We start from the raw sequence: 26,893 nt of genomic DNA on the forward strand, positions 1-26,893 counted from the left end.
CTATTTCAGTCCAGTTTCTACCCTCTTAGTAGTAGGGTTCCATGGGGCTATATCTTGTATTCATTTGCATTCATCATCCTTCAGTAAACTAGTCAGTTGAGAGATCTGCAACACCACAGCTATAGTCACTAAGCTTTACTCCTTTTCCCAAGAGTGCATGGAGATCTTGGATAACAATAAGGATAGTTTGTAAGATGTACTCAGCTGGATGTAAACGAGCCAAAAGAACTAAAATACAATCCCTGCCAGTCTGTTTCTGTGGCCTTTCATGCCACTCTAAGGATCTTCACAACTCCATTCCTTACACCACAATACATACAGGGGTCAAAGGCTTGAGATAATGTCCAAGCTATGTAATTTCAGAGGGATCCCTGATGATTGGCTGACATCCCAGGACTAGATTGTGCCAACTTCTGTCTGGTATTGCAGTCACCAACTGAGGAACAGTACCTATATTAAGCACCTTATTTTTTTCTGTGGGCTTGCTAATCATTGGGCAGGTTTAGGTCATTGCTCATATGGACTATTGCAATGCCCATTACCTGAGGCTTTTTGGCCCTTTGTTTGACAGGTTGCTGGAAGTAGAGAACTGAGCAGCTGGAAATTATGTACAGTCAAATCATACCTATCTTCCATTCTCTACTCTGACTTCTTTTTAAGTATTACATCAACTTTAAAGTCTTTGTGATGGTGTATAAAGCCACACATAACCATGACTCCACCAGTCTGAAAGAGCTATTGGTGATCTATCGGCCATCTCATGTACCTTATTGAGCTACCATGGAGCTGCTAGCAAGGTTCACGCTTTATTCATCTGGACTTGGGGCTTTTTCCTTTAATGTCTCTGACCTATGGAATTTATTACCATATCAGCTTCTTGAAAGCAATTCCATTTATGCATTTAGTTACCAACATAGCTGGCATTAGGCACCCACCAAACTCGTGGCTGCGAAGAGACCTCGATTAACTCCCCACGTATGATGGTCCCCATATGAAGCAGCTGTGGGTTTCTCCATCTCTTCCACTCCTTGCTTGGTGCCTCGTTCATTCTGCTGTTTAGCGCCAACGCCCGATTCCGTCTTTTTGTTTTCCCTGAAAGAACTTCCTTCCTTGACTGCTGCAGCCAATCAGGTTCCTTGCTTTACTTGTAAGCTGCACTCAGTCAGGTCTGCCTCAGTGAAGCAAGGGACCTGATTGGCTTTGCCATAATATCGGGTCTGTTGGGTCAGTTCTGTTGATTATAGGTGTTATGCACACATCTGAACTGCCCAGATTTTTTTAGAATATCCAGATTTTTGCTTTATGTTTTTGGTCTGTTCTTCATACAATTTGTGGTTTTCTTATACATCAATGAGTATTCAAGTTTCAGACTTTATATCATTTAGAAAATGTATGCTAAAGCAAAGTCTAAAAGCTAGCTTGTAAGTTTATAAGAGCAATATCTAAAAAGTGTCCCTATTTTTAAAGCCTCTGTACCCCCATTATTTTTGGTTTTGTCCAGATTTTTCATACTAAGAGGTTGAGAAGTATGCTGTGAGGATGGATGGAGGATGAAGTTTTCCTGGAATGACCATGGGACCAGCAAAGCATCTGTATTTTAACTGTCTTTGTAAGGGCAATTTCTAAAAGATCTGAAAAACTGTCCTTTTGAGGTCAATTTAAAAGGGCTGAACAGGTCTGGTCTGTGTGTAGGAGAAGCAAGCAGAGGATTAGTAGCAGCCTTCTATGAACTGCAGAAAAGGTAAGTTGCTGGGTTTACTTTTTAACTTTATTTTTTGCTTGGGGGGGGGGGCGAGGAAACCTAGGGGGAGGATTGTATAACTTTTTCTGAGGGGCTGTGGTTGTAACAGTTTTATTTTATCTTTGTCCAGAATTCTTCTACTAACAGACTGAGGAAGGAAGGCCTGTTTGTAATTAATGTCCAGATTTGATGTAGTTTTTTATCTAGTCTTGCATACGAATATTCATTATTGCATTTTTTGTTTTGTGTGCAATTGTGCTGAAATATTGGTAGTGGGGGGTAGTGGCTGTGCGAATGCTGCAGAATATACAGATGTTTTAATGTATACCAATGCAAACTGTTCTGCTAGTATGTTTTGTGTATACCAGCAATGTTTGCAACTATCTGCCAGATGCTACACCTTTGTTCTATGATCATTTTTTGCTCTGTCTGGAATTATTGTGCTGAGAGGTTGGGAGGGGAGTTAGTGGCTGTGAGAATGTTGCAGAATCCACAGCTGTTGTTTTAATGTATACTAATGCAAACCCTATTATACTAGTATTGCAAACCAGAGCTGTTGAACATGCTACACTTAAAGAAATCCCAATTCATCAGAGCCACATACTCCGGGGACCTAAAACTTGTCATTACAATGAACAAAACATGCTTGAGGGATAGGCTTCTGACCCAGAGACTCCCCATACTCTGGAATAGACTGCCCATACATGTCAAGCAGAGCACCTCCTTGGCCCTCTTAAAAAGGAACCTTGATGACTGGATGGGAGATAGGAAATTTACCCCGGGGAATCACGTCAGTCGCCCTGCTAGACAGGGGTCCAGGGAAGTAAATACTGTGGAAAGAAATAGCCAGGGAATTGTTATGCCTAGTACCAACCTATTAACCTATTGTGTATACCGGCAGTGTTTACAACTACCCCTGATGGTACACCTTTTTTCTATGACAATTTTTTGCTTTGAGTTATTGCGCTGACAGATTGGTAGGTGGGTTACGGTCTGTGAGAAGTTTGTGCAATATTCAGATGTTTGCTTTGTATTTATCTATTTTCATTAAAACATGTGGGGTTACGCAATGCATTTTACTGCAAAATCTGTTATTCCAGCATATGGAATTTCTATGCTTGTTTCCTGCCTTTCCTGTAAAAAACACACACATAGAAACACAAAACACACACCTACATTCATGGAGGCTCTCAGAAATCTGCCCAAGCAACAGGGACCTCCAAAGCAGAAACGCAAGCAACCTCCACCCCCCCCCCCAACACAACCCAAATTACACACAGCCCACAAACTCAGTGTGCCACTCAACCACAGCCCATAAGGCATAATAACGTACCCAACACTCTGGTAATAGGTGACTCTATAGTCAGGCACACTAATGTTCCACTCACCAGGCTAAACAAGGAGAAAGTTACTGTCAGCTGCCTGTCTGGTGCCAGGATCCACCACATACTGCACGCACTCAGGTCACTTACCAACAAGTACAAATATGACTCTGTCATTGTCCATGTTGGTGTGAATGACCCGAGACATACCTCCCGGGACTACATGGAGAGAAACATGAAGGAGCTGTCTGATCTTGTAGCCCAGTCAGGTATAACCCTAGCCCTGAGTAGCATCCTGCCATCACCCAGAATGATACCACAGTACAAGGACAAAATGATTGAATTCAACAATTGGCTAAGCTACTGGTGTCATTCTAAAGGGATCCAGTATCTGCCTGGAATGACATGATTGACAGACCATGATGCTTTGCCAGAGATGGCCTGCACCTGCCACCCTTGAGATTCTGGATACTGGCTAAAGCTTTTGCCACCCCTATAGTGCAAGGTTGAAATGACAAACTCACCACTGTAACAGGTACAAGCAAGCAAAATCTGAGGGTAATGTTACTCAGTGCTACAAGTCTAAACCTCAAAATGCACTCACTCGAGCCCTGGTTCAAGGCTACAGAGAGCACCCCTGCATTACCAAGCTATAATTCAGACCACACCTTTTGGCCACCTAACCTGGCCTGAAACACTAAAGGTGGAGGCATGTCCATATTCATTAAGGATATCCACACCTCCAGGCTAGTTGCTCAGCATAATGCATCCAAGATTATCCAATTGCAACTAACTCTGGGCAAGACCGCAATCCAAACTGTAGCTTGCTACAGATCCCCCACCATGCCCCAGGATACCCACTAATTTCTTGATACACTGGAAAATAGTAGGGTACAACCTAACACCCTAATAATGGGCGATTTCAACTACCCCACCATTAACTGGGAACCTACTCATGTACCAACTCTTTTGCTCAATGTTTTCTGGAATTCATAAATTCCAACACCTTGGATCAACTTATCCACACCCCCACAAATGCAGCAATATCCTAGACCTGGTCATTACCAACATGGGCAACCGGTGTTCCACACCAGAGGTCAAATCCTCATTGGTCAGATCCGACCACAAGCTAATCAGCCTAGACATCCACATCCCACCCTCACCCCCCATTAGGGAAACCACCGTAAACAATTCCTCCAAAGCCAACTTCACGCTTCTTAAGACAGAAGTGACAAACTTCACAACACCCATGCAGACGGACAATAGAGGTACGACTGCTAAATTCTACACAAATGCACTTTATAAGCACTTACACAAGTGCATGGATCGTGCAATCCCTAACAGAACCAAGATGCTATCCTCCAAAAAAAGGAAGCCAATCTGGTGGTCCCCTGACATAAACTCTACAACAGAAGAAAAAACTGTTGCAAAAAAAAAAAGAGTAAAATCCCATGATTGGAGGAACTCCCTGGTCAGCCTCAGTAAAAAGCTGAGATCCCTCATAAAATCCTCCAAAGATAGTCGTCACCGATTCTAAAGACAATCACAAAGCATTCTATAGCTATGTCAAGAAACTCAATGGCAACACTCAGATCTGCTCTGAGTTACAGCAGAATGGCACTAAATATACAGAACCAAATGATATTGCCAACATCCTGGCAGATATGTTCAATGCTAACTTTACCCCCCTCTCACCCCCTAAAGTGCCCATCTCTATACTGGAAGAATGTAAAGTTCCTGTAATCATGGCTGCACAGGTAAAAACCACACTCTCCAAAGCCAAGAACGCAACATCCCAGGCTGCATTCTACATGAACTACAATGAACTGGCACCCCACCTAAGTACCATGTTCAATCATAGCCTCACCTCAGGCTTTGTGCCTACTGAATGGCACACAGCAACGGTTATTCCACTCCACAAGTGGGGGAGCCACCACGGACCCTGGGAACTACCACCCCATTAGCCTGATGAGCCTGGTCTGCAAGACTATGGAACATATCATCATGGAACTTATAAACAATGACACTGGTAATCTTCAAGCTCTGGACCCCACCCAGTTTGGGCTTGTAAAAGGCAGATCATGTCTCCTAAACCTGATACATTTCTTTGAAGCAGTCACCAAAGCCATTCACACAACCTATCTAGATCTCGCCAAGCCTTTCAACACCATCCCCCACTCTGGAATTACAGATAAACTCACTAAACTAGGTATAAATCCCTATCCCTATGTCACAAGAGGGGTTGCCAACTGTCTCACTGACAGAACCCACACTGTGAAAGTAGCAGACTCCAAATCTGACTTCAGACCAGTGACAAGTGGAATATCACAGGGTTCAGTCCTGGGTCCTCTCCTGTTTGGTATCTACTTCTCAGAAGTACAGGCTAACACAGAAGGTCTTTGGCATATGAAGTTCGCAGATGACAGCAAACTAGAAGCCATAATCGAAACTCCTAATGATGTGGACATCCAAAAAGGGCCTCAATGAGACAGATGCCTGGTGTCAAAGCCATGGCCCCAAGCTTAATGCCAAAAAGTGCACTGTCATCCCCTTTGATAAAAACTCTGTACCCATGAACTATCACATAGACAGTAGTCTACTTAACACTGAAAGTGTGATAAGAGACCTTGGGACACAGGTGGACAGTAGTCTCTCCTTTGATAATCACATCGCCACAGTAGTGAGGAAATCCTTCAACGTGGCACACTTCATCACAAAAGGTTTCTCATCCAGGAAAAAAAGAGGTCTTTATTCCCCTCTACTCGTCACTCATTAGACTGATTATAGAATACAGCGCCCCTTTTGGTATGTACCTCACAAGACATCTACAACTGGAAAGGCCGCAGAAATACCTCACAAAGAGGATTAATGGCCTCAAATAGATGCCCTATGCAGACAGTCTCAAAAAACTCCAGCTTTACTCTGTCGCATATCGCCTACTCAAAGGCAATCTCTGCCTAACATACAAAGCTATGTCAAACCCAGAGCTGTTGGACATGCTCCACTTAAAAAATCCCAATCCCTCCGAGCTACACGCTCTAGGGGCCTAAAAGCCTTGTCACTACAATAAACAGAACATGCTGAAGAGATAAATTCCTGTCCCAGAGACTTCCCATACTCTGGAACAAACTACCGATCTATATCAAACAAAGCTCCTCATTAGCACTCCAAGAAAAATCTTGATGATTGGATGGGAGATAGGAAATTCACCCTGGGGAATCACTTCTGTGCCTCTGCTCGACAGGGGCACAGAACAATAATTTTCTTGGGTGGCAAAAGGCAGGGTACTTTTTTGGCTAGGTTTATATAGGCCCTAGGGCCAATATCCTAGTACCTACCTATGAACCTATCTTTATTTGCTGATAAGCAGATTGCTTTTTAATTTTATGCCTGTGTGTTTTTATTTTAATTTCACTTCATCCAGATTTATTCTGGTGAGACACTGGGGGGTAGGGACTGTGACAATTCTGCAGAATGTACTGATGTCTTAATGCATGCAAATGCAAACCCTGTTCTACTACTGAAGTTGATCATAGCAAAATTTCAAACTATCCCTGATGTTACACCTTTGTTCTGCAGTTTTTTTTTTTTTTTTTGCCTTTTCTCCAACTCAGTTGGCAGAATATGGAATAACCTTCCCTTACATATCTCCTCTCTAGCCACTTTTCCTCTCTTTAAGAAACAACTTCTTTCACATCTGAACAATTTCTGGCTCTGCTCTTGTACCAATCCTGACTAACCTACTTTCATCTTTCTACTATCATATGTCTTTATTCAACACTGCAATCTTTCTCTCTGATCACAAATGACTTAATGATTCTATTGTTACTACTGTTGTCATACAAAAAAAAAAAAAAAAAAAAGATTTTTTGTTTTAATTACATAATTGGTATTACATAGTTGGTATTTGTTTTTTCTTAGATTTGTATTACCTGACCTGGACTAATATCTTTGTATTTTTGCTCATTGCCTGTATCATAAGTGTTTATTGTACATGTATTTCTATAACCTTGCTTTAATCTGTGGAGCTTTTCTCCTCGGGCCTCCACTGAAAATGGACATTGATCCAGCTGGACTAGCCCGGTCAACAAATGTAAAATAAATAAAATAAATAAATAAATAAATTTTGGCTTTGTCTGGAATTGTTTAGCTGAGAGGTTAGGAGAGGGATAGGGGCTGTGAGAATGTTGCACAGTGTTTAGATGTTTGAAAACTATTTTTGGTCTGTTAGTCATCAAAATGTGAATTCACACAATGCATGCTACTGGAAAAATCTGTTATGCTACCATCCTACCATTTTTATTAGTTTATAACCACAATGTTTTAAACCTCTAATGTTACGTCCTTGTCTTGTGGGTTTTTTGTTTGTTTGCACCTCCTCTAGAATTGTGCTGAGACTTTTGGGGGGACTATGAGTCTTGCAGACTGTAATGATTATTTTAATGAATGTAATGCAATCCCTGTTATTGTAATATCTTTCTAAGTTTGTAAATGCAATGTTTGAAACTATCCTTGATGTTACACCTTTGTTCTGCAGTTATTTTCAGCTTTGGAATAATGCTGAGAGGTTAGGAGGTTGGTAGGGGCTGTGAGAATGTTGCAGAATGTCCAGATGTTTGTTAGCTTTGGTCTGTTCTTCAGATATGTGGGGTCAGACAACGCATGCAACTGCAAAATCATATTCTAGCATCATTAGTTCATAAACCCAGTATTGTAAATTCTTAGTGTTCAGGCTTACTGTAGTGCTGTCTTCATCATGTGTGGGTGTGTATGTCCTGTGTGCAAGTTTGTGCAGCTGTCTGTCTTGTGTCTCTGTCCTGTGTGAGGGAGTCTGTTTGGATGTCTTTGTGTACCTCTGTGGGACTGGCTACCTTGATGCAGTACAGAGGCTTCCCATAACGTAACAACATACTAAATGTCAGTCAGTGTGTGTGTGTGTGTGTGTGTGTGTGTGTGTGTGTGTGTGTGTGTGTGTTCGTGTCTACCTTGCTGTGGTACAGGGGCTTGTTACTAAATGCCAGTCAGTGTGCGAACCTCTGTGTGTGGCTGTCATAATTTATTGGTACAAAATTTTATTTAACATTTGTCAACCGGGAAAGTCCAACTAGGACAGAGCCTATTTTTAGCAGAGGCCCGGGAGAAATGTTGCAGAAGCATGTCTTTGGAATGTGGGAGGAAGCCCACGCGAACACAGGGAGGACATGCAGACTCCGCACAGAAAGCACCCCAGCTGATAATCAAACTGGAGAACCTCTTGTTGCGGTGCAACAATGTTAACCACTGTACCACTGCACAGTCCCAGTCAGTGTGCGAGTGTTCCATTGTGAGTGGCTACCTTGCTGTGATATAGGAGCTAGTCATAATGTAACATTGGTACTACATGCCAACCAGTGTGTACCTTGACATTTCAAGTCTTTTTAATGATTTGAATGTAGTAACACTACACAGTGATTGTTAACTGGTACTGCATGAGCCTGACAGGGAAGGGGGCGTGATGGCAATGTGATCACACTTTTTATATTCTCTTGGGTAGGGCCCCCAACTTGAAACTTGCTGGGGCCCCCAAAATGCTAGCACCGGCCCTGGTTACCAATTTCACAGAGCATTTGGGAAGTCAATGAAGGAGTTCAGTTCTTAATTTTAACATCGCATTTTAATCTACAGCCTGACAGCTTTTGTTTGATCACTAACTGGACTTTAATTGTATGCCCTATGTTTTATGGTACTTCACATAATTTGTCTAGTTACAGGCATGCAAATAAAATGTGAGTGATAACACTGATGCTGCTCCAGCAGTGTTCTTACTCAGGAAAGAAGAAAAAAAAATGGAAATTATTTTTTTTATTTTCCTAACACAGTGTTAAAGGTTTAAAATAAAATAAAGCCATGTCTGGTGGAAAAGAAACAAAGGGGACGCCTTTGAACTTTGAGTTAGAAAATCAGAGCAGCGTCAATGATGGAACTGCAGTCCTTCAATCAAATTATGGACAGCACAGAGGTGCAGCGGCTGTGTTGTCATCTCACAGCAACAGGTTCTCCAGTTTGATTCTCGGCTGGGGTACCTTCTGTGCAGAGTCTGCATGTCCTCCCTGCATTTGTGTGGGTTTCCTCTGGGTGCTCCAGTTTCCTCCTGCATTACCAAGACATGCATCTGCAGTGTTTCTCCACAGGCCTCCGCTGAAAATTGGCTTCATTCCAAGTCAGCCTTCCCCGGTAAACAAATGTTAAATAAATAAAATAAAATTACATGGTACTGCCAAATAAGATAGGCAAACTTACAAAATACTGGGATGTTGAAGTTAAACTTACTTTTAACGAAGAGCTCTACCCAAAAGTCAAGTTTTTCTTTTCAAAAAAAGTGCTTTTCCTTCCCTGTGATCCAAGACTAAACACTTTACAGAGAGAAAAACATAATATAGCAATAACCCACGGTTGGCGTGGTTTGGTCCCCCGAAAGGCGAAGCCCGTAAAAACCAATGGAAGCCAACCGCCAATTTTACACACCCAGTTTTCTTAAATAATGGCATAGTATAATGCCTGTTTACGCCCCCCTCAGATGCCTGGCATCCGGCAGAGTACATCAGACTTGTGGGCAAAAAGCAATGAAAAAAGCAAGATCTCTGTTAAACCCATTTAACATAGCTAAACAATTTAAAAAAAAGAGAGTTATACTAGGAAAAAGTCCCGGCAACCGACCTTTTTTCATAACTTTCGATTCGAACGACAAACAATGCCAATGGCCAATCAGCGTTTGTTGTTTTGGGGTCATGGTATAATTTACAATAATTATGTTTGCATTTCTTTCCTGCATCTTTCTCAAATGTTACATCACAACAGCTATTAAGAGTGGCACAGTATTTAAATTAGGTAACTTATCCTGACAGAGCTATTAAGAAAACAATGACATTTAAATGTGCCTTATCAGTTACAGATTGCCAGCATCACACCTCAGATAAACAGTGTAGCTTAGAATCTGAACAAAGGCAGGGCTTTCAAGCTTAGTTTTCAGATGCAAATCTCTTTTCCTGTAATAAAACTCAGTGCCACAAAAAGAAAGCAAATATGTTAATATAACTCTTCTTACTTTCTATCAGTATATGATTTTGCATTTTTTTTTAGACTATAATTTCTGCAAAAGTGCATGTTTCTTCTGGAGTTGGGGAAGGAAGATCACCAACAAAACTTTAATTCTAGCTGCAGCCTGCAATATTTAAAACTGTGAATGCAACACAAACCATATCATCCCAAGTAACACCTATTAATCACAGGGGTCAGATTTCTCACACTTGAACCACTGAACTACAGTTGTTACTGTGAAAAGAACAATTAACTCCGCTACATTTTCAAGCCTGTCATTCAAACATTCCTTAAAATGCTGCAACAGAGATGGCCACTGATGAAAATCAAAGGAAGCAAAGTAACGGAATATGTGGCTTGATGCTGACAGTGAAAAGTAAGCAGTCACAGCAATGTTGTCAACTGATGAGAGAGAAAACTGCAGTAAATGATCCCATCATCTTAAAGGAGTACCGCACCCACAGACTCAAAAAACATGTTTAAAACATGGCATGATGTTTCCTACACTTTAACTGCACTCTGGGATTATTTACATGATTTAAAATATTTTTATATGTAATTCCAGACTCTGACCACCTGGAGGCTGGCATATTGACGTGGTTTGGATAAATCAGGTTGCCATCCAGTATCCCAGAAATCATTGTTTGGCTCAAAAATGTTACATCATGCAGGCCTCCGTTTGCCTAAAGTTCCTGTCATTTCATAGATGTTACATGCATACAAAGTATTGTAAGTAGCATTCTCTGCTGCTGGATGACTACTTAAAACAGAAACAGTGCAAATGCCACAGAAGACACTCAAAGTGCTGTTTACTGCTGCCTTTTTTTCTAATCTAGTTTAAATGGCACTAATTTGTGAGACAATGAATTCCAGTCCATTTACTTCTCCCCTCCCCATATCACTTAGCTTCCCTAGCTGTCAAAGTCCTGAGGGTAATTTGACCTGGTAATTCCATTGCTTGGCAGACCTCAGCAGGGTGCTTGACTCATGTAATTTAATCTTTGCTCTAGCATTTCCTTAGTTAGAGGGGACATTTTTTTGGCTGCACTATAGCCATGTCCTTACTTGACTGCAATCACATCCAGTAAAGGTCTTGCACCAAGGAGCTAAAGAATAAAACATTTATACTATTAACCAGTTTAGATCTTTATTAATTTAAGTGTTAAGGCATCACTTCATGCTTCCACCTTGTTAAAAATTGAGATTTACATGTGCAAAGTGTGTTGGTATGCAGTGTTTGCCTTCATATGTTTTTACTCCATTGGTTGGTTTGCAAAAAAAACCTTTTGCAGTGTCCCTGGATTTGTCTTTGTACATACAAACCACATTGCTATATTTCCCCTTCCGTTTTCTTGTGTCCAGAAGTCACTTATAACAAAGTAAATTTTTTATTGATTTTTTTTTTAAATAAAGGACATCAAGGTTAACTTACCTTGAATCAGATAATGGATGCCACTGCAAAGAATCACTGTTGAAATATGTGTGCATGGACAAAATCCCTTACTAAATCTATTTGCCAGCCTCCAGTTCAACTGGTGCTATGGCTTTAATATACTGGAGTGTTTGCTCATGCCTTCCAAATATTTCCACCATTACATACTAGTTTTGCAGTGTAGTAACCACCGACATGCCCATACACCTTTAGCCATCAATATGCAGCTACTCCTGTTCATGTGAGTATGTGAATTCATTTTCAGACTTAAGGTGTGGAAGCTGCACTGAATTCTAGGTGCTTGTTCAGGTTTCACATGGCGCTTGTTTACAGCTACTCTCATGTTAAGCCACTATGAATATGTTGCACTGCCACCTCTGATACCAGGGTAATGTTTTAATCTTTCTATTCCCGCACTGCACACTAGCAGTATCTGGTGCAAATACAACAGAGAAGTATGCAAGCGATTCACCACCTAAGCATCATTTGCCATGCAGAATGTACAAGTATGCATACCACATTTCTGTGTTTCCAAACATCGGTGTTACTACACTACTACTGAATAAAATGAACAGCACTCAGGCTGGGGGAAGGACAAGGGAGCTATGACATCACAGAATGGGTGGGTCTTATTATTTTAGTTAGAATCAGATGATGGCTGTGGTGATGTCACTTTGGGAGGGGGAACTGATTAAAAAAAAAAAAAGTACCTGCACTGCCTGGCCTCGATGATGTCAGTAATTGGGCGACTCCAGCAAGTTTTATTCAAACGTGAGAGAATCATTTTGTAAGTGAAACCATCACAGTATGAGAAGGTAGGCTTCTGTTACAGAAGTAAGGGGAATTATAAAAATTGTAAATGCTTTATTGTTTTTGCTTTCTAGAGGACAATGTAAATAGGGAGGAAAAGGGCAGTGAAGTTGAGGAATACATTAGAGAAACCTGTTGTACTCCTTTAAGGATTACTTTATGTTCTTCTAACGTGACACCAGAAAGACAAAGTCATTGACTGCAAAACAAAATAATGCTAGCCATGTAAGCCTTCTTCAGATCATTCTGGGGTATAATAAATTAGAAAATAATAGCAACCATTTATTTTGATACAGAGGCATTGGTAATGCAGAAAAGTTCAAGATTTGCTAAAAAACATATTTTTTTTCAGTTTTTGGGTGTGGTTCTACTTTAAGGGGCAAAGTTGGTTATGCAGCATAGAGAGTAAAAGCCCTGATAGCAGCCAAAATTACACAAGTTCAGTAACACCCGTTGGGGAAAGAAGCCTTAAGCACTGAAGAAGCTGGCTTTCACTCTTCAGTAGGAAGGCGGGGGAAGTCGTACTTTGGCAATTACACCTAGCAGCACCTGGGTACAAGTTTCTGAGGTGCATTTTCTCTAAGCACAACAGCCACGAAGACGATGAGGGTGATACTGGATAAAATTTACATACATACATCCTGTATGGCTCCAGTGAATGTGCTGAACACTTCCTCAGGAAAATGAAGGTAAGGCAAGAAAAAAAAAATAGTTAAACTACCCAAGATGATGGCCTGACACAGCTTGACTGTAGCCCCCAAGCAGAAGAGGGAACCAAGTCGATCAAATGAGGTGGTAGGTCAGTGTGGATGGTTAAGAAGGGAGTTAAAGAAAAAAAAAATAAGAATATAAAATCTCAGAGGAACACAAAGAAAACTTGTATGTCTATTGCTAGTCAAAAGTAATGAAAGAAATTTATAGGAAAGAAGCTGGTTGAGAAAAATTCAGATACAGTGGAATAAAAACCAAAAGCACTAATCATGAAATGTTACTGTTTTGAAGAAAGTGCTTATTAAACAAATGGTCACATTTACAGAAAAATAGGGCATATAAAAAGGGACTACAACTACTATTCAAGTTTCAACTGGTGGAAAAACTATTTTTTTTTCATATCCACATCACCCTCATTATGCAACACATACTAAGGTGGAAGAGGTTAAAAGAAAATAAAAATACCGTTAAATATTGAGAATGAACAGGTCAAGGAGTATACATACTGAAACTTGGAGGAACTGTTTAGCTGTGTGGAAATCATAAATTAAATGTTAACCACGTAGCTTCTTTGGAAAAACAACCCCAAACTAAGTGGAAGACCTGTCTGGACTACTAGTAGGAAACCAGACTTTTACAAAATTAGCCATCAACAAATGGCTTTTGGATAACTGGTCTAGGAAAAACAAATATATTTGCTTGCTTTTGTTGACCCTTTTTCAGGGGAGAGACAAAGTAACTTTTATATCAACTTGATAACTTGAATACTTAAATAAAACCATTTAGCAATTTATCTGTAGTCTTCCTCTGTTATACTTCAGGGCTTTAAAGACATATATACTTTCTCTATAGGCCTTGTTTACAAAATACAGAAAATATTGCATTAAGCTCATGCTGGAAAATCCAGGAAAAGAGCCTTAGCCACATGGATTGTAATGTCCTGGCACAGACAAGGATTCTGAACAAGAAGTAATGAGTATAACAACTGTCAGAATATGCAGGGTCATTATCTAATGCACATTTACAGTATAGGAATGGCCTGAAAAGACAAGGTTTAGGTCAGAATGTAGGTGCCGTGTTGTCCCACTTATTGGTAAAGTGCTTTTAGTTTTGAAAGACTATCATTCTAAGTGGATGAATGCGTATGAGCAAATTCACTCTTCTCTAGGAATCAAGTATAGATTAATAGGTTCATAGGTGTTTACTAGGCTAACAAGCACAAGGGCCTTTTTAAGCCTAGCCTTGCATCCCAAACTTCTGACAAGTTTTGCTACCCTTGATAAGTGTAAGCATGGGCCTGGGAGATTAACCATTTACAGGTTACTTGTTTGCAACAGAGACATAGGTGCCAAACTAGGGATGCATTTAATGTTTCCCATCCAATTGTCCAAGCTGCACATTAATTGAATTAGGGAGGAACTCTGCTTCACATGGATGTGGAGTCTGTTCCACAGATGGGGGTAGTCTCTGGGATACATACCTATCACTTCAGCAGGTCCTATTTATATCACAGGCAAGGTTTAAGTCTTTAGAATGGGTAATTCTGGTGCTGTTGGTTTTGTGGATATGCAGGAGGTCAATCAGAGTGAGGTCTGACAATGTCATGTATTCCAGGCATAAATCTCCCCTCAAAAGCCTGTAGGAGACAGAATACAGGGATAGGGCCTTGAGAAGGTCTGCATAGGACATATTATTTACACCCTGAATTCTTTTAGTGAGGAACCTCTGTGGATGTTCCAATTGTTGGATATGCCTTGTAAGGTGCACACCAAAGGGGGTAGGTCTGATGAATGCCGAATACAGTGGAACAAAGACTTCCTTGGACTTAGACGCCATACCTTTGTTTATAAGTTGCGCAACAGAGAATGATTTCCTCACCACTGTAGACACATGATGATCAAAGGCTAGATTACTATCTGTGTGTGTCCCTAAGTCCCTGACTACTGGGTCAACTCTAATGGGGTGAGTTGTCAATATGATAGTTACCAGGGATGGATGACTTCCCAAAGGAAACTATTATGCATTTCTTGGCATTTAGTTTTAGTCCATGGCTCTTACACCAGTTGTTTGTGTCAGCCCCTCCTGTAGAACATTTGTGTCAGTGTGAGAGTCAATGACAGCTCCTAATTTGCAATCATCTGCAATTTAGTCAGCCAGAGACCACTGACATTGGCTTTGACTTCTGAGAAGTAAATGCCAAAAAGGAGCGGTCCAACTGATCCCTGAGAGACTCCACTTATGACAGGCCTCTTTGTAGAGGTGGACTCGCCAATTCTGACTTCCTGGGTCCTGTCTGTGAGCCAGCTGGCTATCCACCGGGTGACATATGGGTTTGTACCTAACCGCCTGAGCTTGTCAACAATGCTCGAGTGGGGTATTGTGTCAAATGCCTTGGCCAGGTCTAGGTGGGCAGTGTGGATGATTTTGCCCTCATCCATTGCTTTGGTGACCATTTCAAAGAAATCAGCTAGGTTGAGTAGGCATGATCTGCCCTTGATGGATCCAAACTGGGTTGGGCCCTGTTTCCGGAGGTTTACTATTTTATTTATTTATTTTACATTTGTTGACCAGGCTAGTCTAACTGGATACATGTCTATTTTCAGTAGAGGCCTGGGGAGATAAGCTCCAAGATAGAACAATGAAATTAACAAGATAACAAATAAGGAAACATTAAACAAACAAAAAAAAATATTTACAATGCATATTACAGGTTATCATAGTAAATTCAGCAGTGCAGAATACAGGCATAACATAGCATGCTAGTACAATCAAGATGTTCTAGAGGGAGACAGTATTATGGTTAATAAGGAAGGAATTACAGTTAATGAGTAGAAGGGGTAGGAAGAGTAAAGTATTAAGAGATACATAACTAGTCAGGCTTAGTACAGGGGCATAACCACTGTGTTCTGAGGAACACTTTCAATTTGTTTTTGAAGCATGATACTGAGGGAAGTGAGGAGAGTTCAATGGGAGGAGATTCCAGGATTTTCCAACAATATTAGAAAAAAGAGGGAGTCACCAGCCTTGTTGTTTGGTTTAGTGGTATGTACTAGAAGTCTCTGAGAAGACCTTAAGGATTTCAGGTTTTTATAGGGAGTGATGAGTGTGGCTAGAATAGGAGTTTTGGAAGGTTTGTAAAAAGTGTTGTGGGCTATAGATAGTTGATGGAATTTAATCAGATTTTGTAGTTCAAGCCATCCCAGCTGTTTTAAATTAATGCAATGGTGGGTTCTAAATGGGCTGCCTGTAGCAAATCTGGCAATGTTATTGTAAGACATTTCCAATTTGCTAAGATTATTTTTAGGTAGATTAGTAAAAATGGGTGAGGCATAAAGAAGTGAAGAGATTAGATGAGTGTGTGCTATACCTCTGTTGATCATCTCCATGATAATTCTTTCCATGGCTTAACATATAAGACTAATGAGACTTATGGGTCTGTAGTTCCAGGGTCTGTATATGACCCACCTTTGTGCAGAGGGACTGTTGTCTTTCTCCATTCATGAGGCATGAAGCATGTTTGGAGGCTACAGTTCTAATAAACACAGTATTCCATAAATACTACTTTCTAATAATGTAAGTTCTTTCATCTCATATAATGGCCTAGCAGAGAGTGCAAGGTGGACTTTGAAGGACTGGGTAAACAAAATGACACATGAGGCTACAGAACCAAAGCTGCCAAGATTATCACTTAAGTACATTTCTGGGACTTCCAAGATGGCTGTACATTGATAAACAGCTTAATTTCACTTCTTCCAGCGTGAAAAAAAAAAACCCTGAAAGAAGATCATCTAGAAATGGTTAGGGATATCACTGACTGGGAAGTATACTGCAGCTGTTCAGTAAAAAGCAGTTTAAGCTCCAGATCTAGTGCAAGATATGTCTTCCAATAATCTAGAGAAAAAAAATAAATCAAATGAGCTCAGAGCTGAATAAAAATAAATGGAACACTGAAGGAGTACATCATCTTAAATAAAAGGCTGTAAAAATGGAAGAAGCTTTAAACAGCTATTCAGATAAACTGATAAGGCTACAAAAATCAGAGATGAAATGAATAGAAGGCACACTGAGTATGAGACTGCTCAAGAAGAGCTATTTCAAAAATATTAGAGGACAGAGCATACACAGAAAGCCTGGGATTGTCTGCTATACTACAGGAACTAGAAAGAAAAGACTATATTAATTTTATGAAAGAAAAAAAAAAGCAACTGGTCTGGTATTCCACAGCAGGATTTGTTAACTGAAAGGCCACATAGTACATATGCTCCAAACCTGGTCACGAGAAAGCATTCAAGATTTGTACTAGTAATGATGCAATCTTACCAGCAGAAAGAGTTAATCCTGACAAAACTGTGGCAGAATGGCAAAGTATTATACATTGGACACAGCAGAGAATTCACTGTATACCAGGCAGAAGAGAAGCAAATGTATCCTAGCAATCAGTGAATGTCAAGAGGCAGGTGAGGTTTAAGCTGTTGTACCCACCTGCCTACAGAATATCTTCCCTGGAAGATCAAAGTAATTTTTTTGATGCAGAACAAGGCTAAGGAGGAAATACAAAAGTTTGTCCAACAAAAAGTGAGCCAGCAAACAGAATTGCCTCTGCTTCTTATTCTTCTGACAATAAAAATTATAGATAGACTTTGTCAGTGAAGCCTTTACCAATGATGCAAAGAAAAATGATTGAGACACAAGAAAAAAAAAAAACAGGAGTTGACTAGAAGAATTGGATGTTCCTTGGAGTTGAACCAGAGTTTGGAGTTAGGAGATGCTGACAAACAGAAGAAAACTAGCAGCACTGAAATTAGTAAATAAATATGAGACTGTAAACCATCAATAATAAATATGGCTTTGTGAGAAACAGTGGAAAGCTTGGACTTTTGTTCATTTTATTAAACTTTGGGGGTCTGAAAAGTGTATACTCCACTTTAGGTCATTAATGCTTGGAAGGACAGTAAAAGGAAAGGGAAAAAAGTCACTACATAAAAATGTTTGTTCGTAACAGTATTTGTATGAAACATATAAATTGCATGTTACATAGTAAAGCATTTTCAGTCATTGCTGTGTGTGATAAAGTTACTAAAGTGAGTAAAAGCCTTTCTTCTTTTTTTCTTAATTTTAAGAAATGTAAGTATTGCAATGTAAAAAGAAATGGACAAAATGATATTTAAGTTAATATGATGTAATCTTGGGTTGAGGTTGGGAAGGGGTGTAAAAGTGCACAGATTATAATATATGTAGAAATTATGTTTTCTCTTACTTTTGCACAGGTGCATGTCTGGATTAAGGCCCTTAACTTAATCTTAAGTTTTTGTGTAACCAAGTAAATAAGAGAACACTGAGTGTAAATGCTAAGTTTTACTCTAGCAATAAAATGTTCAGTTTAAGAAGTCTGTAGCTGAGGACAGGTGTATAATTTATTCTTAGCTTTCTATAGAGACAACCTGACTGGTATGCAGTAAAAGCTAAAAGTCTAAAAGTTAATGATTTCTGAAAACAAACAAGCTGTTTTTCACATCTGCGAGGGGAATAAAAATAAGAGAAGAATGGACAGCTATTAGTGTAAGTAGAGGACAGGCTATAATATGCGGGCTTATCATGAACATTAATTTTAGGTTAGGTTATGCCTCTGTATGCAGCTCTAAATCTTGGACAACTGTTAGTATCAGGAGGGTTACACATTTGTTTTAAGTTAATATGCTCTGGGGGAGGGGGTAGTTTTTTTTGTTTGACATCAACCAGCTAAACATTAGTGGGTCTATGTAACACTGAAGTTAGAAGTAAACATTAAAAAAAACTGTTGTATATAACACATGGGAATAATAAGTTCTTATCATAATGGCTACATGAAACATATTTTAGAATATGAATGTCCTCACAGATACAGACAAGAAGGAAAGAGTACTGAATTATATTAAGAAAGGCAGAGAGAGAATACAGAAGACATACATGGGAAAGAAATGAGCATGTGAATTACGATAAAGAAAGGAATTCAGGATGGATATTCAGCAGATTATTGGGGACAAAGGAAAAGGGGAGTAATACTAATTGCTAGAGGAAGTTCAATAGTGATAGAAGAGGAAAAAAGATAATAATGGTAGATTTATAGTATTAAGAGGCTACTGGCAAGGGAGGAGAATTATGCTGGCATGTATTTATATTCCACCTAAAATTGCTGTAATGAAGCTTATGAAAACTTTGGAAGAAATAATAAGCTTTCAACAAGGAATATTACTTACAGCTGGGGAGTGGAACTTAATTTGCAACATTGATGATGTACTTGGGGGACACAGAAGGTAAATATAAAAAGCAGGGAAGATTTCTGAATAAATTTATGAAAATGTTTGGTATAGAAGACATAGTAGGAACTTGGAGAGAATTTACATATTTTCCCCAAGGTACAATAATGGGCTTGACTAGAAAAAATATATTTCACAGGAACATGTGTATTTTACTGGAAGCTTTGATACATATCCAATAACTACTTCAGATCATGAGAAAGTATCAGCAAAGATAAAAATGCAGGGTAATGAAGTAAAAACGAGACACTGGTGCTTCCCTACCTACCTGTTAAAAACAGGTGAATGTAAGGGACTGGGTAGTGGAAATTAATTATTCAACAGTTATTGGGGTAGATAGAAATTTCTTCAGAAGTTATAGCTAGCAAGTGGGATAAAATGAAGTGGATTTTAGGAATAGGGTAGACAAAGAAAAACAGATATGTTTAAGGAGCAAAAGGAATTATTTAGAGGGGCTGATAAAGGTTAAATATTGCTGAATCATGGGAATCACACAGAATAAGAAGTGCTAAAGAGATGGTAATGGTGTATCTGTGTAATATGCATGTTTGATAATAACTCCAGAGCACAAACACTTTTAGCACAATGACTTGGGCAACAGAAAGTGGAAAGGAGTCTTGCCAAGCATAGAGAACCTTTAACAAGAACAATAACCAGAGATCCTGTACAGATATTGGATATATTTCGGAAATTTTATGAAAATCTGTATAAAGCAGAGAAATGTAGAAACCAAAAAGAGCACAGATGGAAGTATTTATGGAAGATTTAAGTATGCACAGTTTAGAGGTAGATGAAGCTCAACAATTAACAGTTAACATAGGAGGAGATGAGATAAACACTGGGATGTACAATAAATCTGCAGGAAAGCCTTCAGGAATAGATAATATTCCTGTGGAAGTTTGGAAGCTAGGAGGGAACAAAGTAATAAAGATCTGGAAGGTTTTGTTTAGCATCATTTTATAAGTAGAGGAAGCACCAGTATTCCTGGAAGAAAGCTGTGGTGGCTATAATACCCAAAGACGGTTAAGATCCATCTGACCCAGCTTCACACAGGGCATTTCAGTTTTAAACATTGATTATAAAGTGTCATGCCTATAATAGCTAAAAGAGTGGCAAAGGTGCAGTCAAAATTAATAGATATGGATCAATGTGGTTTTGTGTAGGGGAGGCAAACATTTGACAACATTAATAGAACAATGATGATCCAGACAGAAGCAGAGTGCAAGAAAATACCACTGCTGCTGTTGGGTATGATGTACAGAAAGCATTTGACAGAGTAAGCTAGACCTTTTATGAGTAGGGTAATGAAAGCATTTGCATTCCCTGATACAATAACAAGGTTAATTAAGGGGATTTATGAGAGATCAGAGGCAAAAATTAAGTAGGAAGGTTCCTTTTTCTGACAAGTTGTGTCTGAGCAGAGGAACTAGGCAGGGGTGTCCCCTTTCCCCTTTGTTATTCACTTAGTATTTAGTGCCACTGGCAAAAAAAAAAAAAATAAGGGGCTCAGAAATTCAATTATATAATTGGTATGGTATTCAAGAAAAGTTGGCTTTATTTGCAGACAATATTATTTTGTACCTGATGAAACCTGAAAAGGACATCACAGTGTCTTGGAACATCTTGAGGCAGTTTCAAGACTTTTTGGGATATTAAGTTAATGAAGATAAAACAAAGGCTATAGTTGTAAAATATGTACCCACACATGATTTGGTCCAGAAATATCTATACTTATGGGGACCAAAAGGGTCCTGGTATGGTAGCTAAGTTTATGTGGGAAGAGACTAAAAAGATAAGTGGAAGACATTGTTTATGGATAACAAGATATAAGCAGTGAAAATCATTTTAGTCCCTTTAGATTTTATATACAGGTCAGGCATATTTTTACCAACCCGAGGAGAATTTGTGGACAGTAATTAATCAACAGTTGAACAATTTTATATGGGAGTGAAAGGGCAAGGATCATGTTGGATAAGACGATCCTTCCAATAGGACAAGGAAGATTAGGATACTCTGATCTGAATGGATATTTTAGAGCTACACAGTTAAGGTTCATACACATATGACAAGCAGACAGCTTTAGTTCAAAGTGGAAAGGGATGATGATGAAGCTGATGGAGAATTATAGAAATAAGGAGAGAGAGAGATTTTGGATGCAGATTATTAAGGGGAATAACAGCCACACAGATTATTATACTCATAAGTAGCAGAAAGTACTCAAGAATTAAGCCAACACAAGAATGAAGAAGAAGATTGTGTCAATAGGAATGCCTGCAATTAAGGGTAGAGAGAATAGGCAAGGGGGCTGGAATTTACCAGAGAAAACTGGCAAAAGAACCAAGGTATTTGGACCAAATACCTAGACAAAGAAACGTAATAGAATGGGAAGAAGACAAGAAGACATTTGGACTGTAGGCTAGAGATTGTCTTATCTATCAGGGACAACTTCTTCTTTCGGCTGCTCCTGTTAGGGGTCGCCACAGCGGATCAACTGTTTCCATTTCTTCCTGTCCTCTGCATCGTGCTCTGTCACACCAACCATTTGCATGTCCTCTCTCACCACATCCATAAACCTTATCTTAGGCCTTCCTCTTTTCCCGTTACCTGGCAGCTTCATCCTTAGCATCTTTTTCCCAATATACTCTGCATCCCTCCTCAGCACATGTCCAAACCAACGTAATCTTACCTCTCTGGCTTTGTCTCCAAAACTTCCAACCTGGGCTGACCCTCTAATATACTTATTCCTAATCCTGTCGATCCTTGTCACACCCAGTGCAAATCTCAACATCTTCAACTCTGCCACATCAAGCTCTGACTCCTGCCTTTTTGTTAATCCCATGGTCTCCAATCCATATAACATAGCTGGTCTCACTTCCCTCTTGTAGACTTTCCCTTTGACTCTTACTGGTACTCGTCTGTCACAAATCACTCCTGACACTCTTCTCCACCCACTCCATCCTGTCTGTACTCTCTTCTTCACCTCTCTTCCACACTCACCATTACTCTGAACTGTTGATCCCAAGTACTTAAACTCATCCACCTTCGCCACCTCTATTCCCTGCATCCTCACCATTCCTCTATCCTCCCTCTCATTCACACACATATATTCTGTCTTAGTCTTGCTGACCTTCATTCCTCTTCTCTCTAGAGCATATCTCAACCTCTCCAGGGTCTCCTCCACCTGTTCCGTACTCTCACTACAGATCACAATGTCATCTGCAAACATCATAGTTCACGGGGACTCCTGCCTGATCTTGTCTGTCAACCTGTCCATCACCATTGCAAATAAGAAAGGGCTCAGAGCTGATCCTTGATGTAATCCCACCTCCACCTTAAACACATCCGTCACTCCCACCACAGACCTCACCGCTGTCACACTACCCTTGTACATATCCTGTACCACTCTTACATACTTCTCCGACACTCCCGACTTCCTCATACAATACCACAACTCCTCTCTAGGCACCCTGTCATATGCTTTCTCCAAGTCCAAAAAGACACGATGCAACTCCTTCTGACCTTCTCTGTACTTCTCCATCAACACTCTCAGAGCAAACATCACATTTGTAGTGCTCTTTCCTGGCATGAAACCATACTGCTGATCACGAATCATCCCCTCCCTTCTTAACCTAGCTTCCACTACTCTTTCCCATAACTTCATGCTGTGACTGATCAATTTAATCCCTCTGTAGTTACTACAGCTCTCCACATCACCCTTACTCTTAAAAATTGGTACCAAAACACTTTTTCTCCATTCCTCAGGCATCCTCTCACTTTCCAAGATTTCATTAAACAATCTCGTTAAAAACTCCACTGCCATTTCACCTAAACACCTCCATGCTTCCACAGGAATGTCATCTGGGCCAACAGCCTTTCCATTCTTCATCCTCTTCATAGCTATCCTTACCTTCCTCCTTCCTAATCCACTGCACTTCATGATTCACTATCCGCACATCATCCAACCTTCTCTCCCTCTCATTCTCTTCATTCATCAGCCCCTCAAAGTACTCTTTCCATCTGCTCAACACACTCTCCTCGCTTACGAGTACATTTCCCTCATTATCCTTTATCACCCTTACCTGCTGCACATCTTTACTAGCTCAGTCCCCCTGTCTAGCCAATCGGTTATAGGTCCTTTTCTCCCTCTTTAGTGTCCAACCTTTCATACAACTCTTCATACGCCTTATCCTTAGCCTTCACCACCTCCCTCTTTGCCATGCACCTCATCTCCTTATACTCGTCTACTTTCTTCATCTCTCTGACAATCCCACTTCTTCTTCGCCAACCTCTTTCTCTGTATACTCTCCTGTACTACTTCATTCCACCACCAGGACTGCTGTAGTTACCTAGCTATTCAATAACTCTTCACTGCCACCCAGTGCCTGTCTTAACCCTTCCCTGAACTCCGCCTCACAATTACCCTTTTTCAATTTCCACCATTTGATCCTTGGTGCTGCCCTCACACTCATCCTCCTCTTCTTGATCACCAATGTCATCCTACAAACCACCATCCTATGTTGCCTAACTACACTTTCCTCTGCCACCACTTTACAGTCTCCAATCTCCGTCAGACTGGCCCTTCTACATAAGATATAATCCACCTGTGTGCATCTTCCTCCACTCTTGTATGTCACCCTATGCTCCTCCCTCTTGTTAAAATACATATTCACCACAGCCATGTACATCCTTTTTGCAAAATCCACTACCATCTGACCTTCTGCATTCCTTTGCTTAACACCATACCTACCCATTACTTCCTCATCCCCTCTGTTCCCTTCACCAACATGCCCATTGAAATCTGCTCCAATCACCAGTCTCTCACCCTTGGGTACAGTCATCACCACTTCATTCAACTCACTCCAGAATTTTTCTTTCTCATCCATCGCACACCCAACTTGTAAAGCACATGCACTATCAACATTCATCATTACACCATCAATTTCCAGCTTCATAAAAATCACTCTATCCGACACTCTCTTCACCTCCAAAACACTCTTAGCATACTGTTCCTTCAGGATAACCCCTATGCCATTTCTCCTCCCATCCACACCATGATAAAACCCAAATTAAATCGAACACTGAGTGTAAATGCTAAGTTTTACTCTAGCAATAAAATGTTCAGTTTAAGAAGTCTGTAGCTGAGGACAGGTGTATAATGTATTCTTAGCTTTCTATGGAGACAACCTGTCTGGTATGCAGTGAAAGCTAAAAGTCTAAAAGTTAATGATTTCTGAAAACAAACAAGCTGTTTTCAAATCTGCGAGGGGAATAAAAATAAGAGAAGAATGGACAGCAATTAGTGTAAGTAGGAGCACAGGATATAATATGCGGGCTTATCATGAACATTAATTTTAGGTTAGGTTATGCCTCTGTATGCAGCTCTAAATCTTGGACAACTGTTAGTATCAGGAGGGTTACACATTTGTTTTAAGTTAATATGCTCTGGGGGAGGGGGTAGTTTTTTTTTTGTTTGACATCAACCAGCTAAACATTAGTGGGTCTATGTAACACTGAAGTTAGAAGTAAACATTAAAAAAAAAAACTGTCGTATATAACACATGGGAATAATAAGTTCTTATCATAATGGCTACATGAAACATATTTAAGAATATGAATGTCCTCACAGATACAGACAAGAAGGAAAGAGTACTGAATTATATTAAGAAATGCAGAGAGAGAGAATACAGAAGACATACATGGGAAAGAAATGAGCATGTGAATTACAATAAAGAAAGGAATTCAGGATGGATATTCAGCAGATTATTGGGGACAAAGGAAAAGGGGAGGAATACTAATTGCTAGAGGAACTTCAATAGTGATAGAAGAGGAAAAAAGATAATAATGGTAGATTTATAGTATTAAGAGGCTACTGGCAAGGGAGGAGAATTATGCTGGCATGTATTTATATTCCACCTAAAATTGCTGTAATGAAGCTTATGAAAACTTTGGAAGAAATAATAAGCTTTCAACAAGGAATATTACTTACAGCTGGGGAGTGGAACTTAATTTGCAACATTGATGATGTACTTGGGGGACACAGAAGGCAAATATAAAAAGCAGGAAAGATTTCTGAATAAATTTATGAAAATGTTTGGTATAGAAGACATAGTAGGACCTTGCAGAGAATTTACATATTTTCCCCAAGGTACAATAATGGGCTTGACTAGAAAAAATATATTTCACAGGAACATGTGTATTTTACTGGAAGCTTTGATACATATCCAATAACTACTTCAGATCATGAGAAAGTATCAGCCAAGATAAAAATGCAGGGTAATGAAGTAAAAACGAGACACTGGTGCTTCCCTACCTACCTGTTAAAAACAGGTGAATGTAAGGGACTGGGTAGTGGAAATTAATTATTCAACAGTTATTGGGGTAGATAGAAATTTCTTCAGAAGTTATAGCTAGCAAGTGGGATAAAATGAAGTGGATTTTAGGAATAGGGTAGACAAAGAAAACAGATATGGTTAAGGAGCAAAGGAATTATTTAGAGGGGCTGATAAAGGTTAAATATTGCTGAATCATGGGAATCACACAGAATAAGAAGTGCTAAAGAGATGGTAATGGTGTATCTGTATAATACGCATGTTTGATAATAACTCCAGAGCACAAACACTTTTAGCACAATGACTTGGGCAACAGAAAGTGGAAAGGAGTCTTGCCAAGCATAGAGAACCTTTAACAAGAACAATAACCAGAGATCCTGTACAGATATTGGATATATTTCGGAAATTTTATGAAAATCTGTATAAAGCAGAGAAATGTAGAAACCAAAAAGAGCACAGATGGAAATATTTATGGAAGATTTAAGTATGCACAGTTTTGAGGTTGATGAAGCTCAACAATTAACAGTTAACATAGGAGGAGATGAGATAAACACTGGGATGTACAATAAATCTGCATGAAAGCCTTCAGGAATAGATAATATTCCTGTGGATGTTTGGAAGCTAGGAGGGAACAAAGTAATAAAGATCTGGAAGGTTTTGTTTAGCATCATTTTATAAGTAGAGGAAGCACCAGTATTCCTGGAAGAAAGCTGTGGTGGCTATAATACCCAAAGACGGTTAAGATCCATCTGACCCAGCTTCACATAGGGCATTTCAGTTTTAAACATTGATTATAAAGTGTTATGCCTATAATAGCTAAAAGAGTGGTAAAGGTGCAGTCAACATTAATAGATATGGATCAATGTGATTTTGTGTAGGGGAGGCAAACATTTGACAACATTAATAGAACAATGATGATCCAGACAGAAGCACAGTGCAAGAAAATATCACTGCTGCTGTTGGGTATGATGCACAGAAAGCATTTGACAGAGTAAGCTAGACCTTTTATGAGTAGGGTAATGAAAGCATTTGCATTCCCGGATACAATAACAAGGTTAATTAAGGGGATTTATGAGAGATCAGAGGCAAAAATTAAGTAGGAAGGTTCCTTTTTCTGACAAGTTGTGTCTGAGCAGAGGAACCAGGCAGGGGTGTCCCCTGTGTCCCCTTTCCCC

At 39.7% G+C, this 26,893-nt stretch overlaps 1 protein-coding gene across 1 annotated transcript in view; it reads right to left on the reverse strand.

Moving 5' to 3' along the window:
• Positions 1-26,893, reverse strand: part of LOC122815029 (epidermal growth factor receptor kinase substrate 8-like) — a 351,458-nt gene that overhangs the window by 283,184 nt on the left and 41,381 nt on the right. The gene's annotated exons all lie outside the window — the stretch shown is intronic.

Source organism: Protopterus annectens, chromosome 11.part0 (genome assembly GCF_019279795.1).
Source record: "Protopterus annectens isolate FY-2018-M chromosome 11.part0, PAN1.0, whole genome shotgun sequence".
In the NCBI taxonomy this organism is placed as follows: Eukaryota; Metazoa; Chordata; order Ceratodontiformes; family Protopteridae; genus Protopterus; species Protopterus annectens.